The sequence below is a fragment of the Monodon monoceros genome, unplaced genomic scaffold, assembly GCF_005190385.1.
Source record: "Monodon monoceros isolate NGI ecotype Baffin Bay Population unplaced genomic scaffold, NGI_Narwhal_1 Super_Scaffold_10, whole genome shotgun sequence".
In the NCBI taxonomy this organism is placed as follows: Eukaryota; Metazoa; Chordata; class Mammalia; order Artiodactyla; family Monodontidae; genus Monodon; species Monodon monoceros.
The window spans coordinates 53,765,761-53,773,153 of NW_021703766.1; the positions used below are offsets into that span (position 1 = coordinate 53,765,761).

General features: G+C 41.8%; 1 long non-coding RNA gene across 1 annotated transcript in view; it reads left to right on the forward strand.

The window, feature by feature from the left end:
- Positions 1 to 1,344: 1,344 nt before the first annotated feature.
- The window catches only part of LOC114908910, a 17,904-nt gene continuing 11,855 nt past the window's right edge, over positions 1,345 to 7,393 (forward strand). Inside the window, exon 1 of the long non-coding RNA XR_003797073.1 lies at positions 1,345 to 3,436. This is a non-coding gene — a long non-coding RNA (uncharacterized LOC114908910). The remainder of the gene's footprint in view (positions 3,437 to 7,393) is intronic.

Consider the following 7,393-nt stretch of genomic DNA (forward strand, 5'->3'; position numbering starts at 1 on the left):
TGTGAAACAGATCATTTGAATAAATACTTTGAATTACAGAGTGAATGTGTATTTTTGTCTGTATAGGAATTAATGCGATGTGAAATACAAAACTCTCGTTGGTTAGAATGAGCAATTTCATTCACACACCCTACAGAACAGCATTTCTGTTTCTATTCACCATTGTGCTCAGTTGCAGAGACTCATAAGGACAAGACCTGGGGTTTGAGGCTTGGAGGACTATGGCATGTGTTACTTTAGGTCACTAACCATTGCTTTAAAAAGAGCAATGTTTAAAAAAATTTTTTTTTTTATAAATTGCATTGTTCTTTATTTTTTGCTTAGGCATTTTATTTATTTGCCTTTTTAAAACCATCTTTCCCTCATCCCAGTTTTATAATTGTCATATATTAACTTTAAACTGTACAGCAGAATGGTCTTACCTATGTTGTGAAATGATTGCCGAAACAAGTTTACTTAGCGTCCATCATCTCATATCGGTACGATGAAAAGAGAAAAGAAACAAAATTTTTTTTTTCCTTTTAATGAGAACTGTATTGTTTAAAATACTTTATTCCACACTCATGTGGAATTCGTGTGTGATGAATTACATTCAAATACCTTTGAGAAAAACTTGTTTACATCATAATATACCTAAATCAGTAATGAATGTCTAAATGTAATGTAATTTCAGATTATACATTCATTTTGAGGGTAGACAGTTTTTTTTTTTAAATTGTAATGTATCTTAGCTCTTTTCTCTGTTCTTTATCTCAGAAAGTTTTGTCAAATGTGGATAATAAAGCCTGTAAAACATGAAGTCATTGGGATTTATTTTTACCTAAAGTATTATGAAGTTTGCAGTATTTTGTAGGGAAGTATATTCTCTTTAATATGAACTCTGTAGAAAGTAAAACTAGATTATCAACTATCAAATAATTTCATTTCTATAGTCAGGAATTTTTATGGCAGTATCTGTCACTTAACATCTACTAGGTATGTTTTCTCACATCCTTACATGTGAAAGATTTCATGTGCAGGAAATGGTAATCATTTGAAATGTATTGTTTGGATAGGGTAAGTAGCGTATTTAAATATTTTCACATAAAAATGAGCAGAATGTCTTGGCATGGCACACATGAATAGAAGAAGATATGTCATCACATTTATAAAAGATCTAGTGACTAGGATAGACTTTAGGATCTTTATAAGGTAGGTTACTTTGTATTATGTAATATTGCTAAGTAGTCATCTTGGCAAGAAAGACATTTCAGCATGGAGTTGATAGTGGAATTTTTCAGCAAACACAGAACACTACAGGAGAAACTAATTATAGGCAGAAGTCATGAATCCATTTTGTTCCTGGTGAGTTTTGTTTTAATAACAATTTCAAGGCAGCAAAATGGACATATTCACAAGAAAAGGACATTTCCTCAATCACAATAGATTTTGAAACGTCTCTGGTAATATTAAGAAACAGATGCAAATTATTAATGGTCAAAAATGTGAAAACACAACGATCTTGTTTGACCTGTGTATATATATTAAACCCTGCGCTAGAAAACTAAAGATACATTTTTGAGCACAAATGGAACAACTAAAATATTCACCACTGTCAAATTTAGGTAAAGAGATTTTATTCCAAAGGATTATGACAGTAGAGAGAGTGCTGCAACCACAAAATCTGAAGTCTCAACAACCAGACAGAAAAGAACTTTTCATTTATACTGAGGGCTAAACAAGTCTAGGAAAAAAATCCCATATGCAGAATAAATGAGCAGGTGGCATGACGCACAGTTGATCAGGGAACGTTTTACCCTTAAGTCACCTACTCTTGGGAGTGGATGGTGTGGCAACAGGCTTCTTCTGAATTACAGTGCTCAAGCGTGGTCCAAAATTCAGGGGCCTTCCTTGGGAGAGGAGAAAAACGTAAGTAAATGTTGCTTAAATCATGTTTACAAGCATTGTTCCGAGTGATCAATGAGGACAAACAATTCGGTAATCGTTGACAAGGCAAAGGGTGGGATTTTGGAGGGTCTGTGTCTGGATGGTTCCTAAGTAAACAAAGGGGCCAACGTAAGTCTCATTGAAACTAATGGGGAAAAGTGGTTCTTAGTAAGCTGTTAAAAGGGGAAAGGAATCCTTTTACCTTTGCTGTTTTCCAGAGTTACAGAATTAGACTGAAGTCCAATGTCACTATATAATGACACCAAGGAAAATTCAAAAGATAATGTATGTTAATTTTGAAAATTTGAACATTAGACACTCAGTTTCTGAAGCTAGTGATGTTATCGAAAAATCTTACGGAATAAAGAACAAGTAAGAATAGCCACAAAAGAGAAGCCAAAAGAAAGTGGATATCCATAGGAGACATGTTTATTCATGACTGGTAGATCAATGAAGTTAAAAATTCAGAAATATGCCAAAGTGCACATGAAAAGTTAATAAGTAGCAAAACCTACAGTGGAGACATTAATATTCGGGAAATGGAAATTCCTATCACAATAAGAAAGGGTCTTATTCATCACATCCTATGGCAAGATAAAGGTCAAAGGGTAAAAAATAAAATATGGTTGAAACACACCATTATAAAGCAATTATACTCCAATAAAGATGTTAAAAAAAAAGACAACATGAAGAAGGAGGAAAAAAAATACGGTTGAATTATGCAGTAAGGCTTGATTCTCAAGCACCTGACTGTGTAGCCAGTTACTTGCTCCCGGCCTCCAACAGAGCCCCTTAGACAATGCCAGGTTTGGGGTTGAAAATTTTCCTCAGTGATTTTTGATGCCTCCAAGTGAATGGCGAACAGAAGTGAAAATTATGCTCTGCAGGGAAGTGAGTGCAAAATGGCACATTCCGCAAGGCACAATTTTGCCTTTCCTGTCACAGTCCAGTTTCCATCACCTACTCTAAAACTCAGGCTTTCGCTTAATAAGAACGTATTAACTGCCTGGGGTCTCAGAAGCTCCCGGATCAGGCCACGCCCACAACCTCGAGCCCCGCCCCCTCCCCCGGTCCCAGAGCTCTCAGCGCTTCGCTGCTCAGAGGACCGTCGTCTTTGCTCGCAGAATGTTCTCAACTCTCCGCTTCTGCACCTAGCCTGGCTCCAAAGGACACCAGACCAGTTCAAAGGATCCAAAGTAGAGAAGCAGAACCTCTCCGTTGGGAAGAGGAACAGACCAGAATCTCCCAAGTGCGGGTTCGAAGGCCACACCCGGCGTCCACAGGCTGCGCCCAGCCATCAAACACCGCTTCCACCCACCGGAACGCCCTTTGACGCGCCCTTTTAGTGGCCCCGCCCTCGATCCGCCTCCTTGCGCACGCGCAGTGAGGTGCAGACTCAGAACGAGGGGCGCTCTCTCGCGAGTGAGTCTCGGTTTTTCGGTACGAAACTAACGGCGCTCTGCAATCTTCAGGCCCCGCTTTTCCACACCTCGGTTTCGGGGGTCTCCCGGTAAGTTAAAACCCCCTGAACGCGGTCGTCGCTCTCGCTCTGAGTCCGCCCCTTTCGCCTCTCGCGGCGTCGGCAGAAGATTCTGTTCGGTCCTGGGAGTGTGGGTCCGGTTCCGGTTTAAATCGCTCTGAGGCAGGTGCCGGCCCCAACTTTCTGCTTTCGGTCCGCAGAGACACTGACCTCCTGCAGCGACGTTTTCCTACTCTGACTCCCTTTCTCAAACCTTTGTGTGACTCCCGGCTCCCCTCCCCACCCCCACTCCTCAGTACTGTTGCCATCACCCCTTCTTTGATGGCTCATTGAGTCATGACAGTTGATGTATCCTCACACTTGTTTTATCTTTAATCTCAGAAGCGATTGGGTATGTTTTAAATGTCCAAATTACTTTCACTCTAAATTTCATTGTTCAGATTATGAGGTTTTCTGCTGTATTCTGTACTGGAACTATTATATGTGGTAGATAACTTCACTATGCATGTGGTAAGGATGTTGATCACCTAGTTTAACCAGTTAGTTTAATATTCAGTAGCTTTTTTCTTCCCTTAGGTGATCTGCTCAACTAGTGAGCTCTGAGTTTAAGTGTCCAACTAAGTAGATTGTCCCCCCAAGTCCCCTTTGTCCTTTCTGTGCAGATGTTAACTGATGGGCTGGATTTGTTACTGACCTGGGTTCTTGGACTCTAATCAGTAGAAATTGATAACAGGCCAGACGAAGAATTCAGGCAAAGCTTTACTGGGACTCGTGCTGCAGCACAAGTGAGCGAGAACGAGAAACAGGTGCCCTGGCTCGCCCCCTGATGGGGGTGTGTGGTGCGAGCTGGTCCCTTAAAGGGGGTGAGGGTAGGGGCAGATGGGTGGGTCGGGCCTGAGGTGTAGCTTGGGTGGTCTGCCCACCCCCTTGGTGGTGCTGGGTGCAGGGATCATGTGCAGTACCCTGCTTTTGCTCTCAGCACCTCAGAAGTGGCGGTTGGGGTTTGGCCTTTTTGTTTCTTATTGTTCATAAGCTGTTTGCCCAAGCTGTGCATGTGTGCAGTTATTTTTAGTGCCTTATGGCTTCTTTGTATTCTGTGTTCGGGACACATTTGTCCAGGTGCAGGCACTATAGTCAAGGGTCCCAGGTTCCAGCCTTTTCTAGATTGATGTGAAACTTTGTTCCCACAGAACCCATGTGTGCATGATGAAGAGATTGTTAGGGCTCATGTCCACGGGTGACCCTCTTTCTTGTTTTTCTGGAGGAATAACTATTTGTAATTTCATATTTTTTGACTATAATGTTTTCTGGAAAAGAGGAATTAAACGTTTGAATTTGATTAAACCATGAAAGAGAAGCTTCTCTTGCTCAGGAGTATGAAAGGTAATCTGGAATTAGGACATTTAAACCCTTTCTACCTAAACCTATCCAGGCTGCCACTTCTACCCAGTTCTGCTCACCTAACTCAGATTCCTTCAGGGTAACCTGGTAAAATTTCTCCCCCTCCGAGCCTCAGTGTACCCACCTGTGACATGGAGAAGATACAGGAGACCAGTTTGCCCAGTTATAACTGAAATTTTAAACATGTTCCAGTCTACCAACAATTATGAAAAAACACTTTAAAAAAGAGGCAGGGGCATAGGCCCAGAGTTGGAGGCATACCTTTTTCTCAGCTTGTCTTTCTCTGTATCAGGGGTAAATCATGAGTTTGATTGTGTCATCTCTTGCCATTAAATCCTTTTATGGTTTCCCGTCACCCTCGGGACAAACTGTTCAATATCGCTCCAGCAGGGAGCTCTGGAGATGGGGTGGCCCCCCAGATTTGCTCCCAATTACTGTATCAGATCGTAACTCCATTCACAATCCCTGTTGATCCAGGGGGCAGAGACTTAGCTCAGTCAATTCCAGGTCCTCCTCTTAGCTTTCAAAAACTGGGGGAAGAATTTCTGTCACCACATGGTGCTTTTTAAAATGGCTATTATTAACAGTACTATTTTCCTCTCCTCCTTTCTACTGTGGCTCATGCCATCCTTTTCTAAATCTGATGTATCCTCACACTTGTTTTAACTTAATCTCAGAACCCATTGGATGTATTTTTTTAAATATTTATTTATTTGGCGCGTCTGGTCTTAGTTGCAGCACATGGGATCTTTAGTCGTGGTGTACAAACTCCTAGTTGCGGCATGTGGGATCTAGTTCGCTGACCAGGGATCGAACCCGGGCCCCCTGCATTGGGAGCACGGAGTGTTAGCCACTGGACCACCAGGGAGGTCCCTGGATATATTTTTTTTTTTTTGCGGTACACGGGCCTCTCACTGTTGTGGCCTCTCCCCTTGCGGAGCACAGGCTCCGGACGCGCAGGCTCAGCGGCCATGGCTCACGGGCCCAGCCGCTCCACGGCATGTGGGGTCTTCCCGGACCGGGGCACGAACCCGTGTCCCCTGCATCGGCAGGCGGACTCTCAGCCACTAGCGCCACCAGGGAAGCCCCCTGGATATTTTTTAAATTTCCAGATTGTTTTCCCTCTAAATTTTATTGTTTAGATTATGAGGTTTATATGCTTTTTATCCTAACTTGGAACTATTCTTTGATGTCTGGAAAATAACTTTACAGTATTTCACTATGTGTGTGGTTAAGGATGTTGATAATCTTTTAACATTCAAAACCTAGTTTAACTAGTTTAACATTCAGTAGCTGCTTTCTTCCCTTAAGCGATTTGCTAAGTTAGTGAGCTCTGAGCTGAAGGCTCCAGCCAAGGAGATGCTCCCCTCTAGTCCCCTTTGTCCTTTCTGTGCCGACGTTGAAGGATGGGCTGGAGTTTTTGTTTGTTTTTAATTTTTTGGCCACGCCACACGGCGTGTGGGATCTTAGTTCCCTGACCAGGGATAGAACCCGCACCCCCTGCAGTGGAAGCGTGGAGTCTTAACTACTGGACCACCAGGGAGGTCCCAGGATGGGCTGGATTGATGTGGAATTTCAGAGCCCATGTGTTCGTGATGAAGAGACTGCTCAGAGTTCACCTCTACGAGTGACTCTCTTTCATGGTTTCCTGGAGTAATAACTATTTATAATTTTGCATTTTTTATTCTGTTTTTTTGGGGAGTGGAGGAATTAAATGTTTGGGTTTGATTAAACCCCTGAAAGAGAAGCTTCTCTTGCTCAGGAATATGGAAGTTAATCTGGAATCAGGACAAACTCTTTGTATTTAAACTTATCCAGGCCACCACTTACACTCAGTTCTGCTCACTCAACTCAGACTTCTTCAGGGTAACTTGGTAAAATTACTTCCCCACTGAGTCTCATGTGCCACCTGTAACATGGAGAAGATAGAGCAGACCAGGTTTTCAGAGTCTGAGCAAATGGGATCCCTGAAATGATTTTGAAAATTGGTCTTGTGTTTGCATTTGGCAGGTTTTTTGGATGTGTGCCCAGTTATCATTAGAATTTGAAACATGTCCCAGGCCTCCAACAATAATGAAATCCACTAAGAAAGAGGCAGGCGCATAAGCCCAGAGAAAGAGGCATGACTGTCAGCTTCTTTCTCTATCTATGAATCGTGGGGTAAATCTTTCTTCTTTTTTCTTTTTTTGAGACTTGTGATGGTTTCATAGTGTATGCAGATGTCAAATCACTGTTTAGTATATTTGAAACATGTACTGTTCATCAATTATACTTCAAAAAAATAGAAAAAAGCTAATGTGACTTAAGAATACATTGATATAAATGCAACATTCGATATCATAAAAACAGATGGTTGGTTCTTCATCTCTTCAATAGAATATTCTGTTTTGGACTTTGGGCCAAATTTTAGGAAGAACCTTTGACAACGTAGGATGCCTATATGAGAAAGCAGAACCGGGCCAAAGGACTTGTGACAACTTTCTGAAGAACTGCTTGATTACAATCTTCACATAAACACTGGAGCACTGTAACTGGGTTCAAGAAACAGTATTTATTGGCTTATGATGTTTGTCATAAAAAAATACA